This window comes from Schistocerca cancellata, chromosome 2, assembly GCF_023864275.1.
Source record: "Schistocerca cancellata isolate TAMUIC-IGC-003103 chromosome 2, iqSchCanc2.1, whole genome shotgun sequence".
Classification (NCBI taxonomy): Eukaryota; Metazoa; Arthropoda; class Insecta; order Orthoptera; family Acrididae; genus Schistocerca; species Schistocerca cancellata.
Window position 1 is genome coordinate 639,025,139 of NC_064627.1, and position 18,276 is coordinate 639,043,414.

Sequence of the window (18,276 nt, forward strand, 5' to 3'; positions counted from 1 at the left end):
TACAATAATTATAAGAATGAAAATAACCAATTTTTGAAAATTTAATGTAGTTGGATTGATAAAAATGTACTCACTAAGTGGCAGCAGGAGAATACACATATAGAAAAAGGTTTTATGTACACAAGGTTTCAGAGCCAGCAGCTCTTTCTTCTGGCAGAAGGGTTGAAAGGGAAGGATGAGGCAGCAGCTCTTTCTTCTGGCAGAAGGGTTGAAGAGGAAGAAAGAAGGGTGAAGGAAACGGACTGTAGAGGTTTGGGAAAAGGGGTAGAGTTCAGAAAAGTTAGACTTATTGGACAGTAAGTCTCTCCTGACCTGAAGTTCTGTGTGACTTCCCTGAACTCTAACCCTTTTCCTTCACCCCTCTTCCTTCCCTTTCAACCCTTCTCCCAGGAGGAAAAGCCACTGGCTCTGAAACCTTGCATACATAAAACCTTTTTTTATGTGTGTGTTTTCTCCTGACATTGCTTGGTGAGTCAATTTTTTATCTATCTGATTACAGTTACAATAATAAGGTGAAATGGATATATTTATTGAAGAGATTTTGGTATAACTGTAACAGTTAATGATAATATCTTCTTGAGATTTTGGCATGTCTAATAATGATAATGTGGTAATGCTCTTTTGTGGTTTATATAATCCTGTCTGTCAGTATAAAATATGAAGTATGTGTACCTGGATCGATTAATATAACACAAACAAAAACCAAAATACCAAGTCATTTGAATGTATTGAGGCCTGTGTATGCAAATGATGAATGGCCGTTCCCAAATAGAGTTATTTGTAAATGTGGAAGTATCATAAATATTGGATGCGAACAGAGAGCAAGCTAACTCAGGACACACAGACTAGTGGCAGCTTATGATGTTTGTGACCATACTTTCTGGGAGGATTCTTTCTGTCAGTATTATAATTTTTAGTTTTTCATGGCTTTTCTGGTCATCCTCATATTTAATTATGCCATTTTCCTATATGTTGTGTAATGAAGTGTTTTATATCAGAATTTAATTCCTTTTCTCAATATTCATCAGAAATTTTTAGTTTTCTCTTTAAAAAGCAATAACTTTTACTAATACATAACTTTTTTTAACTTTTATATTTGTTTTTTGTATGACACGTAACAAATTACATTTTCAGTTCAGTAACTTTGTTATACGTCTTTACCATCTGGTACATTCTAATATCTTTCCCAATAAATTATGTTTCTCTTGTAAATATTTTCTTGCACCATATAGTAATGCTTCTTTGTCCCTTTCTTCGGAAAGCAAGTTGTCATACTCAACAATCCTTGACATTGATGGTTTAGTATTTTATTTTTCTTAATTTTTGTATACTTTTGAAGAATCAGATTCCAGGCATGAGAGAATTTTACTTTTTTTTTCCTTCCAGTATCATGACATTATGCTTTGATAAATACCTCTGTATGCTTGAAGTAACATTATGTTTCACATTTAAGGTCATTATGAGCAGTGAGTTAGAAAATGATATTTTGTTTCATTGTCTGTGGAGAATTACCAGCTATTAATTTTAATTCTATTGCAACACAAAGCTAGCTTTTCCTCAGAAATGATTTGAAGCCAGAATAGAGATGCTAGGGTTAAGTGTAACAAAGATATTAAAGCTTTTGTGCGGCCATACTTGTTTATTTTGGGTCTGTCTATCGTATTGCTTCATTTTTTTGGTACATATGAAATCAAATAGTTCATTAATATAAAAGCATTATACCAGAAAGATGACTAAGAAGTTGCCATACCTGGAAAAAAATTTTATATTTAGTTTAAATGCATAATAATTCACAAAGGTGAAGAAACATTCATAAATTGAAAATGCACATTATTTTCTTATTTATTTGCTATGTAAAATTTTGTTAAGGGTAGCAGTCAGGTGTGGGTCATCACCATGTCTTTAAATAAATTTAAGAAAGAACCATGTGTTGGATAGTTGTAAAAAATTGTTTTTTCTGATGAAAGTGTTTGCAGCAAATTATTAAAATCCTTAATGAAAAAATTTTATCTCTCTCAGAATAAGAAAATAAAGGCTGATTGCTATGAAGTCTTAAACAGACACATTGACATTAAATTTAAGGAATTAAAGTCTGAGTAGTTAACAAGATAGTATTTCTAAACTGTTTCTTGCCTGTATTCTGTCACAAATATATTTCAAGGTGGAAAGTTTTTGTGCTCTCATGGTTTTGAGAAATAATTGCACCACTCTTCCCTGCACATTGTAGGTGTTTACTTTGTATTTGTTATGTCAATTTATGACAATGTAAAAAGGCATGCTTACACAATTATCACTGAAAAAAAATATTTTTACTTTTTTATATGTACTGTAAAGAAGTTTTATGATTCCTCTACTGTATTATTACTCATAAGGACCTTTATGATTGATCATTCCTGGTTATTCAAGACTGTATACTGCATTTAGACTCAAATATATATATGAAGATATATATGAAACACGGATATTTTCTGTAATACTGCTTTGGACATAGATGATTGTTCTACTTAATATAAACAAAACATAATAATAAATATTAATGGAATAAACAGTTTACTTTAATGTAATTGTGTTCCTATCATTGTCTCCCTTGGCTGCACACTGAGGATAAATATCTGCTGTATTCATTTTTTCTGTTGTCTCTTTTACATAATAGTGTAAATACTCATCTTGTTTTGATGAAAATTGGAATGGTGAGACCATGGCCATGTGCACTTTATTGTAAGAATTAATTTGTACAAATATTTGTGTATCATACTCTTATTAATTTCTCCAAGGCACATTTTTTACATATGCGTATGCCAGAAAAATCCACTACTGCTTGTGTCTGTGTATATGCGAATGGATATGTGTGTGTGTGCGAGTGTATACCCGTCCTTTTTCCCCCTAAGGTAAGTCTTTCCGCTCCCGGGATTGGAATGACTCCTTACCCTCTCCATTAAAACCCAAATCCTTTCGTCTTTCCCTCTCCTTCCCTCTTTCCTGATGAGGCAACCGTTGGTTGCGAAAGCTTGAATTTTGTGTGTATGTTTGTGTGTCTATCTACCTGCCAGCGCTTTTGTTTGGTAAGTCTCATCATCTTTCTTTTTATATATATATATATATAGACACACACACACACACACACACACACACCTAAAAACAAAGATGATGTGACTTACCAAATGAAAGTGCTGGCAGGTCGACAGACACACAAACGAACACAAACATACACACAAAATTCAAGCTTTCGCAACCAACGGTTACCTCATCAGGAAAGAGGGAAGGAGAGGGAAAGACGAAAGGATGTGGGTTTTAAGGGAGAGGGTAAGGAGTCATTCCAGTCCCGGGAGCGGAAAGACTTACCTTAGGGGGAAAAAAGGACGGGTATACACTCGCATACACACACATATCCATCCACACATATACAGACACAAGCAGACATATTTAAAGAGCAGCAGAGTTTGACTTACATGGCCTCTCAACATACACAGCAGATAAATCACACGTGTGAGTCTGGAACATAACTTATCTGTATGTTTATCCCAGCTTAAACTTTGATCAATAAGGAATCTGAGAAGTTTCACTGATTTATTTTTCTTCTTGGGGGCATTCAGATTAAATACAATGTTCTCTGTTTTTCTATTATTTATGTGTAGTGTATTAGCCTGAAACCAGGAGGTACGCACATCTACTGGCAATTGGAAGGCAGATCAGAAAGAGCCCAAGAACGGAGCCCTGCAGCACTCCTTTTTTAACAGATAAATAATCTAATTTTTGATTATTCACTCATGCTAACTGTTTTCTATTACTTCGGTATGACTGCAGTAGGAGGAGGGCCTTCTCCCCAGTTCCATAGTACTGTAGCTTTCTTATTAGGAAAACATGGGGCAATGTATCAAAGGCTTTCCTTAAGTCCAGTAGTGTTGCACAACTTACTAACTTATTTTCGAAACAGTCATATACTTTTGTTATAATGCTGTCAACTGCTTTCACAGTAGACAGGGTAGATCTGAAGCCATACTGTGCAGGACAGATTAGGTTATTATGTTCAAAATATTGGTTCATCTGCTGGTGCATACAGTGCTCTGTTATTTTGGAAATAATTGGGGACTAGTGAAATGGGTCAGTAATGGTGGCAGCAGTGCTTCGGCCTTGCTTACATCCCCCTTGATGTCAGTTTCTGGTATAGGATTGGCAAAGTATTTATTTAGTGTATCAGGAGGAACTGGAATGCTGCAATCTTTCTTTTGACAATTTATTTAAGTTTTGATAACTTCCCATGTCACTTTACATTTATTTGAAGAGTTAACAATGTATCCATCATTGGCCTTGCATTGTGCTGTCTTGACTGCAGTTCTGCAGTGCTTTTTATGATCTTTTTTTAATCCCTATCTGCTTTATTGTGTTGTGATCTATCATAATACAGAGGCATCAAGATTTTTAAGTTATTTAGTTGTGGTGTATACCACTGTTTTAAACTTCCTGGCTTAGAATGGGGGTTATGCTTGTAATCTTTCTTTTAATATTTAGGGCATACTTCTTCAAAGATCTCAGTTACCACTTCTAAAAATTTTCTGATGACTCATTAACATCCATATCATGAGTAAGTGTTTCATTCCAATCTGTTAATGTTTATCTAGATTTTAGATTGTTTAGCTTCTGTTCATTATTAGGTCTGGTTATTCTTTCCTAGCAACTATCTTTTTCATCATCTAGGGGAATTCTTAGCCACAATCCTTCGTGGTCAGAAATACCTAATTTGATTGCATTGAATTGACATCCGCTCATGTGAAAAATAAAGATAATGTTATCCAAACATGCATTCAGTCTGGTGGGCTTGTCATTTATACAGTAAAATTTTAATGACCTTAGTGTATTGAGTAAATTGCTTACAGTTCTACTCCTAATACTAATGTCTATATTAATGTCACCAAATATTAAAACTCTGAAACTTTTATACTTAAGGGCGTAACATGATTATAAATTTCTGAAGACTTTCTATAAACAAATCATCACTGTGACTGGGAGGGCAATATACAGACACTGTTACAGTTTCCAATTTTGACAACAGCACTGCTGCAACTTCAAAGTTAGATTATACACAGTGTACACTTACATCTACAATTTCATAATTTAGTTTTAGAGTTTTATTAATATAGACAGACGTGCCACCATATTTCGTATTTGTCCTTCTGTAGCTTGTAACTAATTCATAGCCATTTGATACACTTAACTCTAGTTCTCTATGTGATAACCAGTGTTCATTTATCATGAGCATGCTACAGTTTAACTTTTCCAGCCAGTATTGGAGTTCCAGAAGTTTATTTAAGGACTGTACTTTTACATGACGGAACATTAGGCTTCTTTCCTTGTAAGCTGTTAATAAGTCTACTTCAGAATTATCCAGTGCATTTACTCTACTTGTCAGTTCTAGTTGTTCTACACAATTTTCTTTTAACACAGATGAATACCTATTTGTAGATGTCACCTTATCGCTTATGATATATACTTCTTGGGGAAAATGTGTAATAGACAGGTAAACCTTCTTTACAAGAAGATTGAAATGTATGAAATGAGATATCTATTTTTATACAGGCAGAAGCATGTCCTACACAATACAGTAAATACCATCAGTCTGTATTGTTTCAGTCATGGGTTATGAATCTGTACTCTTTATGTGGTTGATGATACACACACACACACACCCGTGTTCTGTGGAGTAAAAATCATGAAGGGCAAATTAATATGCCAATGCTTTCTCCAGTCATCAGCCATCCAGTTGATACAGTCATAACACCAAGCAATTCCTGCTGTCATTTGTAGTTGCGTAAATCATTTATATTTCCAAAACACCTCATAATAGAAGCCACTTACCTTTGGAACCTGGCTCTCATGATTTATACTTTAATAATTGATTGAGGAGCACAGGCCCAACTCATAGGCTGAGTAAAGGAATTGGAAGTCATACATTATTTCATCTGCCATAGATTAACCATATGCAGCATGGGAAGTTGTGAAGCTGAGATAAGAAGACAGACCACACTAAGGTGAGTGGCTAGGAAGAAACTGTCACAGACCTGGCAGAACAGAGTGATAACAACCTATTCAATAATCTAGCATATGTGTTTTCTATCTTCTTTTAGGGTTGTGAAACATGGATGCTCAAGACCAGGGCAAGCTGTGTACTGACATATCTTAGCTTTGGTGCTGGTGCACGATACTGTGTGTAAAACAGCCAAACAAGAACTAATGAGTCCATTAATAAGCAACTTAATATCTCCAGGAGTCTTTCTTCTCATTTTATCCAAAAAATTCTCCAGTTTTTTCACATTGTGAAAAGAAATGGAGAAAACTTAATAATAGTAATAGTAATAATAATCGTGGAAGGAAAGATCAAGGGCATGAGAACAAGGGGTAGAGCAATGAGCAGTTGGATAGATCAGCTCAACAAGATCTGGAGTCTACCTCTTCAGCAAGAGCTAACAGAAACTGGTTACCATCCAGGATAGCTATGCTTGGTTCACAGGGCGATGACACTCAGAAATGAGTATGACAACTTGTTATGATGATGTACCACTAAATGCTTACCTAAAGAGAGAGGGATGTTGGTACAAACTTACTTAAAAAACAATGTTTCAGTTTTTGTTGAGAAAAAAATGAATTACTATCTTGCCGAAACTGTCTCATGGAACTTTCCCAGAATATTCTCCAGGCTAGAAATTTATGGTTGCAAAACCATAAATATTCTAAAAAATAAACATAGTCCTGCTAAAAAGTCTTTCATTAGGTTATGGTGCAACACAGACAAATGTATATAATTTCAACATAAAGAACCTGGATTAGAAATAAAAGCAAGCTATTTAAGCATATCAGTTACTATTACAACCAAAAGCCCTAACTTTACTCCCTCAGCACCACCTGATTTAATTCGATTGAATTCCATTATCTTTGTTTAACTTTTGTTGACATTCATCTTACAACCTCTCTTCAAGACACTATTCATTCCAGTCAACTAATATCCCAGGTCCTTTAGTATCTCTGAAAGGATTATAATCTCATTGGCAAACCTCAAAGCTTTTATTTCTTCTTCCAGAAGTTTGATTCCTATTATTTTTCTCTTTAATTCCCTTTACTGCTTGCTCACTGTACAGATTGAATAACTCCCTTCTCAGTCACTGCCTCCCTTTCACATGCTTAGATTCTTAGAACTGCAGTCAGGTTTGGAGATAACTTCTCATTTCCTGTATTTTATTCCTGATACCATTAGGATTTCAAAAGTGTATTCCAGTCATCATTCAGCCTGTCTTCTAAGATAAGTCATAGGGTCAGTATTGCCCCATGTGTTCCTATGTTTCCCCAGAACCCAAACTGATCTTCCTGAGGTTGGCTTCTAACAGTTTTTCCATTCGTCTGTAAATAATTCATGTCAATATACTGCAGCGAGACTTACTAGAATGGTGGTTCAGTAGTATTCACACCTGTCAGCTACTGCCTTCTTTGGAATTTGGATTATTAGATTCTTCCTGAAGTCTGAGGACGTTTTGTATGCCTCGTATATCTTGTATATCAGGTGGAATAGTTTTGTCACTGCTGGCTCTCAAAGGATCTCAATAGTGTTGTCTCCTCCAGTTGCCTCGTTTCAACTTACATCTTTGTCTACTTCCTCTTCTCTTTCTATAATATTCTCTTCAACTCTGGTTCCCTTGTTTAGCCTTTCTACGTATATCTTCCATGTTTCAGCCTTCTCACCCTCCAGAAACAATGCAAATAGTCAAATGTACATCTTTCATGATAGGAAAACTGGGTTGGAAATAATGTAAACTATTTAAGATTATATGGTTATCACTCAGATTAATTATTACCACAGCTAATAAACCCCCTGACATTTTATACGTTCACTTTCATACAGGATTTACAACAATGAGATTTCATATTCACATTATTGGCATCGTAACAGTGATTTTGGAACTTCACTTTTCATACCCTAAACCAAGTTTCATTTTTGACAAGGGCTTGATATTTTCACAAATAGAGTGATACCAGAATTAATTTAACTTCCAGTTTAATTGCAGCTCAGAGTTCTTATACTAGGCTACTTTATCAGATTTTATAACTTGACATTTAGAACAAGAGTGAAGAGTGCCTCACTAGTCTTCTAAACAGGAACTTGTGCCACAAATTATAGTTACACTGTCCTCACAAATGGCAGCAGCAAATCATAAATAAGCAAGTATTCATGATATTTCTTGTACAACAGAGCTATTTTCTTAGTTCAAATTAAAAAATTCTAGGTAGTTATCTATATAATAATGAGAAAATAAATAATAGAAGTTTCTGACTGTAATTATTCATTATTAGCTTAGTGCCCAATGCTTCACTCGCATAGATTGTATGATCTGCAGATCTTTTTTCTTTAATTGAATTTTTATATTCTTGACAAATTGCAACACTTTCTAAAATTTTAACACTAATTAAGGCCATAGAAGCACGGTCTTTTCCAAATGTACTTCTGACCAATAAGCGATTCTGGTAGCTGGAGGTTTTTGTTAATCATCCCTTTTGTGTTCTTGTACTGATATTTCCACAGAAACTTTCTTCCTCTGACACACATTTCTTTGTATCTAACAGAAAAGTGTAATACCAGTTTTCATAGCTTTAGCTTTAAATTTTCACTGAATAAATTTTCTCAAAAATTTTCATCCCTTATTTCACACCCTTATGGGGTAAATTTTCATCCCTTATTTCACACCCTTAGGGGGTAAGTTTCCAAAAATGCTAACGCATGATTTCTTTTTTCTGACCGAGAAACAAAATATCTATTTTCACAGGTCTAGCTTCAAAACTGCCTTAATAGCGATATAGTTTCAAAAAATCCTTTCACACGCTGTTTGACCCCTCAGAGCCAAAAAATCCCTTCTTAATGATGCTTGCAGTATAAGATCAACATGCTCTCCATATTTCAAGTTTCTATCCGAGTGATACAGGCTGGGTGATGATGAGTCGGTCAGTCAGGGCATTGCCTTTTATAGATACACATTTCACATTATAGTATCAAACTTGTGCCAAGAACATCCATACTGTAAACTACATTTTGCATTAGTAAATTACTGTACAGCCACAGATTGAGGCTGTGGGGATCCCACAATTGGTGATGCAAAATGTCACATAAATAAACCCCTTTGGCAGTGATATTAGTTCAGCCTTCCCACAGGGGGAATATCTTTGTGTCAATCTCACTCACTACCATCTAGCTTCTTTCCACAAGCCTGCTACACCAGATTTTCTGCAGTGGTGACCCTGCAATGAGCAGCAGCATCTATTTCGACATGACATGTATTATTTGATATAATAGTTGCTTTAACAATGGATCGTTCCACGATTGCCATCTTTTTGAACAAATTGTACAGAATGGTGACTTTGAGAGTGACCTGCATAATATTCTCTTCCACCCTGATCACACTATGATTGGTGTGAAACATGGAAGTGGCATACTACCACATCTTACTGTCAACAACAACAATGGTGAACATGTGCGTGAACATGGTTCAACATATTTTGACCTCCTCAGCGATTTTGATGATGAGAGGCAAATCTCGCCTCACATCCACAAGACAGTATTCAGGCAATTAATTCAAGTCTGCACAATAATATGTTGTGTGATTTTACCAGCCCATCCAAATCTGAGAATGAACCAGATGAATCCGTTCATAACTCAACCTGGGTCCCGGACAACTGAACCATGTGAAAAGACTTTCAGTTTTCCTCCCACACTCTGCACAGTCCACGGGATCTCATTAGCTGTTGACCTCGGACTGAACATTTCAACACACCAGGACCTATGTGGAGCACATATACAACTGGGTTCTCAACCTAAACTACCGAACTTCCAGGCAGAATGCATTGCAACACAATTCCTAATCACTGAATTCATACTATACAGTTATGGAACCATCAATAATACTTCCAAATTTGTGAGCCTACTAAGCAACATACGGAACTATGCTCACAGTATTGTAAAGGCAGCGTTGCTCCACCAACTCGCCAAGACACTAGAGCAACAGCTACGACAAGTAATTTTATGAGTAAAGATTGGGCAGCAGGACACAGATCTCAGCTGTGGAGACATCTCTGTGAATCAGTCAACCCAACTGTCACACCAGATAGCATGCCGTGGGTGCTCTGGTTAATTAAATTACCACCTCAGACACAAGTCATTGATAATTTTGCCCACATATGATTAGAAACAAAACAAATTATTTCTGGCTAGCAGACTTTCCACAACCCCACAGCAATGACAATGCTTGGATATGACTATACAATAATGAATGCCACCAGTACATTTGTGACGTGACATGCCAGCTGCAGCCAAAACAAGACATTGAGACTTGAATGATTACATACATTTACCAGAGTGACATCATGAGCGAGTGCCCCGGGAGTGGTAACCTTCAGCCAGCCACAATTTACTCACCTACGGCCAATAACAACATACCTCACGGCAGTGAAGGTGCATGACTGCAGCTGTGTTGGTTTCACTCATGTTTCGGCAATCAGGCATGCAACTACTCCATGCTATGCAATCACCCAAATGCAAGATATGATCCACAAAAACTGCTCTGATAGCAACCAACAAAAAAGCCACCTACAGCTCAAGCAAATGGGCCAAATGAGGTTTGTCCCATCTATAAGCAATAGTGGTAGACTGTATGTGTTAGACAGTGCAACAGATCAATATGTCCATATAGACTTGTAGACACTGGCTCTGAAGTGACTATCTGCCTGGGGAATCACCACAAATGGAACATACAATATCTGTCATCTAACTGCATGCTGCAAACAACACTCATTTCAGGCTATTTGCAACCTTCAAGTACACTGTGGACCTTGGTTTGCACAAGAAATTTACATGGCAGTTTGTGATCACAGACATTCACAAACTGATCTTGGGCATGGAGTTTTTCCACTGATTTCACCTATCTCCTGACCTAACACCAAGGATCCTCAGGCAAACCAGCAGTGGAGAGTCAGTACTCAGTATTACTGGCAGCCTGCCAGCACATTCCAGTCCAACATTGGGGGGGACTATTCCAGTACAACCCCTTTCAAGCCTTACATATTATATCTGCCTAGACTACTGCTTAATGACTACTGGGCTTCCGAGTCTGAACTACAAGCAGCGACAAAGATTTAGAGAAGAAAAAAGGAAGGACTCGGGCTAAACAACACGAATTTCAGGTTGCCAGCTCCAGAATGTTTGTAAATAAGGGTACTGGATGCTAAGCAATCTTATCTGAGGCATTTAAAGTGGGAATAGCACCACCATCTTCAAATTTCTGGCACAAACAAAACAGCACCTGCCAAGCTATCAACACACTGCACCTAAGGATAGTAAGTGCTTGCTGCAGTGCAAGCCAAACCAAAAATGCAGGTCACTCCAGTTAACAGTTCTAATAGAGTACAGGCACCACCATGTGCACGTCCTATGTTCCCCACACAATGTGTATGCCATACAAATGGAAAGGCATAAACACAACACAGTGCAGAAAATTAATACCATGCCAGGCCCACCAGTCTATCATAAAGCACTCAGGCTGGCACCAGGCAGACTACATGTGACTAAAACCACTACCGACAAATTGCTGCACGCAGGTGTAGTCAGGCCATCAGACAGTCCAGGACTTTACCCATACATTTAGTTCCTACGAAAGATGGAATGTACAGACTGTGTGGCAATTACTGAGACCTGAATGCCCACAAAGAACCTGATCGTTACATCTACATCTACATGACTACTCTGCAATTCACACTTAAGTGCCTGGCAGAGAGTTTATTGAACCAGTTTCACACCATTTCCACTATTGAATAGCGCGCAGGCTGAAATCTTTCCCTGTGAACTCTGATTTCTCTTATTTTATGATGATGATCAATTCTCCCTATGTAGGTGAGCGTCAACAAAATATTTTTTCATTCGTGAGAGAAAGTTGGAGATTGAAATTTTGTGAAAATATCTCACCACAATAAAGAATGCCATTGTTTTAATTATTGCAAATACGCCTCACATATCATATCCATAACACTCTATCCCCTATTTTGTGATAACATAAAACAAGAAGGAGTTCTTTGAATTTTCTCAATATCCTCAGTCGATCCTATCTCATAAGGATCCCGTATGGCACAGCTATACTCTAACAGAGGACAGACAAGCATAGTGTAGGCAGTTTAGTGGATTTGTTGCACCTTCTAAGTGTTCAACCAATAAAACACAAGTCTTTCACTTACCATTCCCACAACATTATCTATGTGATTGTTCCAATTCGAGTTGTTTTAACTGTTATCCAATTTGAGTTGTAATTGAGTCTTAAAATTTGTGTGATTTACCGTGCAATCAGAATTCAATGTACTCCTTTTAGTATTCACATGGATGACCTCACACTTTCCATTATTTAGGGTCAGTTGCCACTTTTCTCACCATGCAAATATTTTGTCTAAATCATTTTGCAACTGGGTGTGATCTTCTGATGACTTAAATGATGGCATCATCTGGAAGCAATTGAAGATGGCTCTTCAGATGGTCTCCCGAGTCCTTTACCTATATTAGTAATAGCAGAGAAATAATTTTCAATAAAAACTCTGTCAATAGGGCCCCTGGAGATGGAAGTTTTTTAGTGGATAAAATTTTCCATATTAAGCATTGCTACATGGATGTTTACAGCACATAAATTTTGTGGTACAATGGCAAAATTTACATTTATGTCTATAGTGACCTGTGGAGTCCACACCCAGGATCTGCGTGCACAGCTGTACAGTGTGCCACAGAAGTTGCAAGATGCCAGCACAGGGGATATTGCCATAGCCACTTTGCACTTTTGTGGCCCTAATGAGACAAGCCTGCAGATGCTATAAAAAGAAGTACAAACTGTTGTGACTGTCCACAGAATTTTCAAACTATGAAAATGCAAGAGCCTATGGACACAGAAGGTCTGACAGTGTCACAACTTGTCATGTGAGTACTACCGTTCTGGCCTCACAGTCTGGCACTTTGGTATGTGCAATATAAAGGCAGTTTCCATTACACAGGAATAATCACAGTTTCTATAAAGTTTACTCTAGCAGTAAATAAGGTCGACCATCACTATAAGACTGAAGTTGAAGACACAATCACACATCTCTTGTTTAAGATTCATATGGTACACTGAAGACAGAGTTGATTTGCCATATATCCCTATCACAAGTGTGTATCCCTATGCCAAGTGTTAACATAAGACAGCATTGGAGACACAAAGCCCTCACGGTACCTTGGGCACCTGCGTAGTATGGCTGATGTGGGATCTGTGCCCAACACACAACATTGCATGCCCTGGAGTAGCTGTATTTCAGCTCAAGTTAAAGCCATAACAGCATCTCAGAAAGAGCCGCTCTTGGACACTGCCACAGATCTGGCTGACAGGATTCAGGATGCAATAATGCCGCCAATGTAGTGGAGCCGTCCAACAGTGTGCCATCGGCAGTGACGCAGGCAATATGAATCCTCTGGTTAGTCAAGCATGTGAATTGCTGGCTCATTGCAGTCATGACAAGGATACAGGTCATTGCTGCAGAAAATCCTGCAGTCATTCCACAATGGTTCCATCACTTCTAAATGGCACAGGGCAGTCATCTACAATGTGCTGGTTTCACCGGAAGTTTGGTGATCAAATGCATTAGTGCAGCTCACCTTGCAACTACCCAATCAGAAGCAGCAGTCGGACATAGGCACATCTGACTGCCAAACAATCTCTAATAGCATCTCTATATTAGTGACTGGAAGACCAGACAGAAATTCCTTTTGGACACGGGCTCAAATTTGTCATTTTCCCAACAAGTTTCCTGTATAATTGCCAGCCACCAAATTTACTCTGCCTTTCTGCCACTAACAACTCCCCCCTGCGGGTTCGGGGGTTAGAATAGGCCCGCGGTATTCCTGCCTGTCGTAAGAGGCGACTAAAAGGAGTCTCAAATGTTTCGGCCTTATGTGATGGTCCCCTGTCGGGTTTGATCTCCATATCTCAAAATTTTTCCGAAGAGCGAGCCGATTGGGGAAGGGCGCCTTACTTGGTGCATTGTGTCCATGTTGTGTTGAGAACTTTCGCCATCTTATTCGTCGTTGCATTGCAGTCCTGCCCGCTCTCCATCGCTTGGGCATGGATACGCTCCTGCGTGCACTTTCTGCCAAGCACTGTGCAGGGCCATTTTCTGCACTGACGACGCCCATGGACCACATGTCACCTAACATCCAGCACGGTAGCCAGTCCGTTGTGGTGGGGCCGCCATGTACCCTCTTGGTTGTAGCCCCCTGACAACACAGGGATCGCTCTACTGATGCCTGCGCCGTTAACTCCCCACGTATGCCAAGGAGTAGGTGCCCATCTCCCTGGGGCATCGGGACTCCCGGCAATGGCCATCCTGCCAGGTGGCCTTTGCTGTGGCTGGGTGGCGCCCGTGGGGAGGGCCCTTGGTCGGAGTAGGTGGCATCAGGGCGGATGACCCGCAATGAAGCGTGGTACATCATCTCTTGCTGGCGGCCAGCCGTCAGCAGTCTCTAAGCGTTCCAAAGCTCACTTTAAGGCTAATGTGTATGACCCCAAATCGTTCCCCTCCCTCGCCACACCATGGGAGGAACGAAAGGCATTGCATGAAAGTGAGACGTATTCGCCCAGATATCTTGTCTGTACCAGAGCTGATGGGGAATCTTTTATGTCCGTGAAGCCTCAGTTCTTTGTAGAACATTTAGAGGACAAGTTTGGGGAGGTGGAGGGCTTGTCCAAGATGCGGTCCGGATCGGTGTTGATAAAAACGGCATCCTCAGCCCAGTCGCGGGCCTTGCTCGCTTGTACTAAGCTGGGGGATGTCTCCGTCACTATCACGCCCCATAAAAGTCTGAATATGGTCCAGGGCATTATCTTCCACAGGGATCTCCTTTTACAGTCCAATGACGAGCTGCGCGCCAACTTGGAGCGCCGCGGTGTCCATTTCGTCCGGCGCGTCCACCGGGGTCCGAGGGATCGTCAAGTTGCCACCGGTGCCTTCATCTTGGCCGTCGAGGGTGACACGTTACCTGAGAAGGTCAAGGTGATGGTGTACCGTTGTGATGTCAAGCCTTATATCCCTCCCCCGATGCGGTGCTTCAAGTGTTGGAAGTTCGGCCATATGTCTTCACGCTGTGCTTCCGACCTCGTCTGTCGCGATTGCGGTCGACCATCCCATCCTGATCATCCCTGTGCCTCGCCTCCAATCTGTGTGAACTGTGGTGCGCACCATCCGCCTTGCTCGCCAGACTGTCCGATTCTGCAGAGGGAGCGGAAGATCATGGAAATTAAGACTCTCGACCGCCTGACGTACACTGAGGCGAAGCGGAAATATGATCGGCTTCATCCAGTGCGCATGACAGCTTCTTATGCCGCAACTGTCACTCCTGCTACAGTTCCATCCGCTCCAGTCAGCTCTCAGAGTCGAAGTCCCACACCTGCCCCCTTGATGGTGGGGGGCACTAAACCCACTGTTGCTCCTGCTCCATCTACTTCAGGAGCAACACCCCCCCCCCCCCACCCATCGGGGACATCAGTTCCCCCTTCCCCGCCAGAGAAGTGTAAGACTTCTTCGGCTACTCTCGTAAGGAAGGGGTCCCTTGGGGACCTCCCTTCCCAAGTTCCGACCGGTACCAAGGCCGAAAGCCGCAAGTGGCTTAAACAACCGCCGGTCCCTGGTCGTCAGGACACACGGTCGTCGTCTGTCCCTGAGACTGACCCAGTGACACCCTCCCAGCCTGAACCACCACAGGCACAGCGTGAGAAGCAGAAGAAGAAGAAACTCCCCAACAAGGCTACCGACATTGCGGTGGCACCCATTCCACCGCTTCCTACAAGCTCTGCGTCTGAGGACGAGGTGGAGATTCTGGCGTCCGCTGAGGACATGGATCTCGCCAGTCCCTCGGATGCAATAGATAGCTGTTGTCCAGGTGGTGACTCAGTAGCAGCAGGGGCCCCGGAGGCGTAATCTGCCTCCCCAGTCCCTTCACGCCTTTCCCATCCATGGCTAATACCATCCTCCAGTGGAACTGCAGCGGTTTCTTCCACCATCTAGCTGAGCTCCGCCAACTTCTCAGCCGTCATCCTTTCCTTTGCATTGCTCTGAAGGAAACTTGGTTTCCAGCAATGCGAACCCCCGCCCTCCGTGGCTATCGGGGTTATTTTAAGAACCGGGCAGCTTATGCACGGGTGTCTGGTGGCGTCTGCATATATGTCCTTAACTCTCTTCACAGCGAGTTCGTACCTCTACATACAGCTTTAGAGGCTGTCGCTGTTCGGGTGTGGACGCCACAGGCTATTACCGTCTGCAGTATTTACCTTCCACCTGATGGTGCTGTCGCGCAGCATGTCCTGGCTGCTCTGATAGCCCAACTGCCGCCACCTTTTTTGCTGCTGGGCGATTTCAATGCCCACAACCCTCTATGGGGTGGGACTGTTTCCGATGACCGCGGTCGGGCCGTGGAGCATGTGTTGGCTCAGCTCGACCTTAGCCTCTTGAACACCGGTGCTCCGACGCATTTCAGTGTGGCCCATGGCTCGTTCTCGGCCATCGATCTCTCTATTTGCAGCCCTGGACTTGTCCCTCCCTCCACTGGAGAGTGCATCCTGACCTGTGTGGTAGTGACCATTTTCCCATCTATTTGTCACTGCCCCAGTGTCATTCTTCTGGGCGCCTGCCCCGCTGGGCTCTCCACAGGGCTGACTGGCCGGCTTTTACTTCCGCTGCAACCATTGAGTCTCCCCCACAGGGTGACATTGACGAGGTGGTCCGTGTTTTAACCACGTCCATCATTTCAGCGGCCGAGGCTTCCATCCCCCGTTCTTCTGGCCTCCCTCGGAGGAAGGCTGTCCCCTGGTGGTCGCCGGAGATTGCTGAGGCTATTCGCGACCGTAGGCGGGCTCTTCAGCGTCATAGGCGGCACCTGTCTCTGGAGACCCTCATCGCCTTTAAGAGGCTCCGTGCCTTCGCCCGTCGTCTTATTGCACGGCGTAAGCAGGAGTGCTGGGAGAGGTACGTCTCATCCCTGGGCTCCCATGTCTCCCCCTCGCTCGTGTGGTCCCGGATCCGGCGGATTTATGGATCCCAGACCCCTACGGGTGTCCCTGGGATCTCCCTGGCCGGCGCTGTCTGCACGGACGCTGCCGCCATTGCTGAACACCTTGCTGCGCACTTCGCTAAGAGCTCTGCGACTGCAACTTATCCCCGCACCTTTCGCTCTCTCAAGGAGCGTGCCGAGCAGACGCCGTTATCGTTCCGCACGTGTCGTTCTGAAGAATACAATGCTCCTTTCAGCGAGAGGGAATTCCTCGCTGCCCTCGCCGATTGCCGTGATACAGCACCAGGCCCAGACTGCATCCACGCACAGATGCTGAAGCATCTCTCCAGGGACTGCCAGAGACACATCCTCACCATCTTTAACCGCATTTGGAGCGAGGGCGTGTTCCCGTCGCAATGGCGAGAGGGTGTTATTGTCCCCATCTTGAAGCCCGGTGCGGACCCACAGGCGGTGGACAGCTATCGTCCCATTACCCTCACCAACGTTTTGTGCAAATTGCTCGAACGTATGGTGGGGCGGCGTTTGTGTTGGGTCCTTGAGTCGCGCGGTCTCCTCGCTCCATCCCAGGGTGGCTTCCGTTGGGGCCGGTCTGCCACGGACAATTTGGTGCAGCTGGAATCTGCTATCCGTATGGCCTTTGCCCGACGTCAGCATCTCGTTGCTGTATTTTTCGATCTGCGGAAGGCGTATGACACCACATGGAGGCATCACATCCTCGCCACGTTGTATGAGTGGGGTCTTCGTGGTCGGCTCCCAGCTTTTCTTCAAACCTTTTTATTGCGCCGCTCTTTCCGGGTGCAAGTCGGTGCCGCCTCTAGTTCATCTTATATACAGGAAAATGGGGTCCCGCAGGGCTCGGTGTTGAGCGTCTCCTTATTTCTAGTGGCCATTAATGGTCTGGCTGCAGCCGTGGGGTCGTCGGTGTCTCCTTCTTTGTATGCCGACGACTTCTGCATCTCATTTAGCTCCACAACTACGGGAGTTGCCGAACGCAGGCTGCAAGTCGCCGTTCGCAAGGCAGCATCATGGACTCTGACTCATGGTTTTCAGTTCTCTGCAGCCAAGACTCTAGTTATGCACTTCTGCAGGCGTCGGACGGTCCACCCTCATCCTGAACTTTACCTCGACGGCCACCTGCTTGAAGTGGTGGACACTTGCCGCTTCTTGGGACTCGT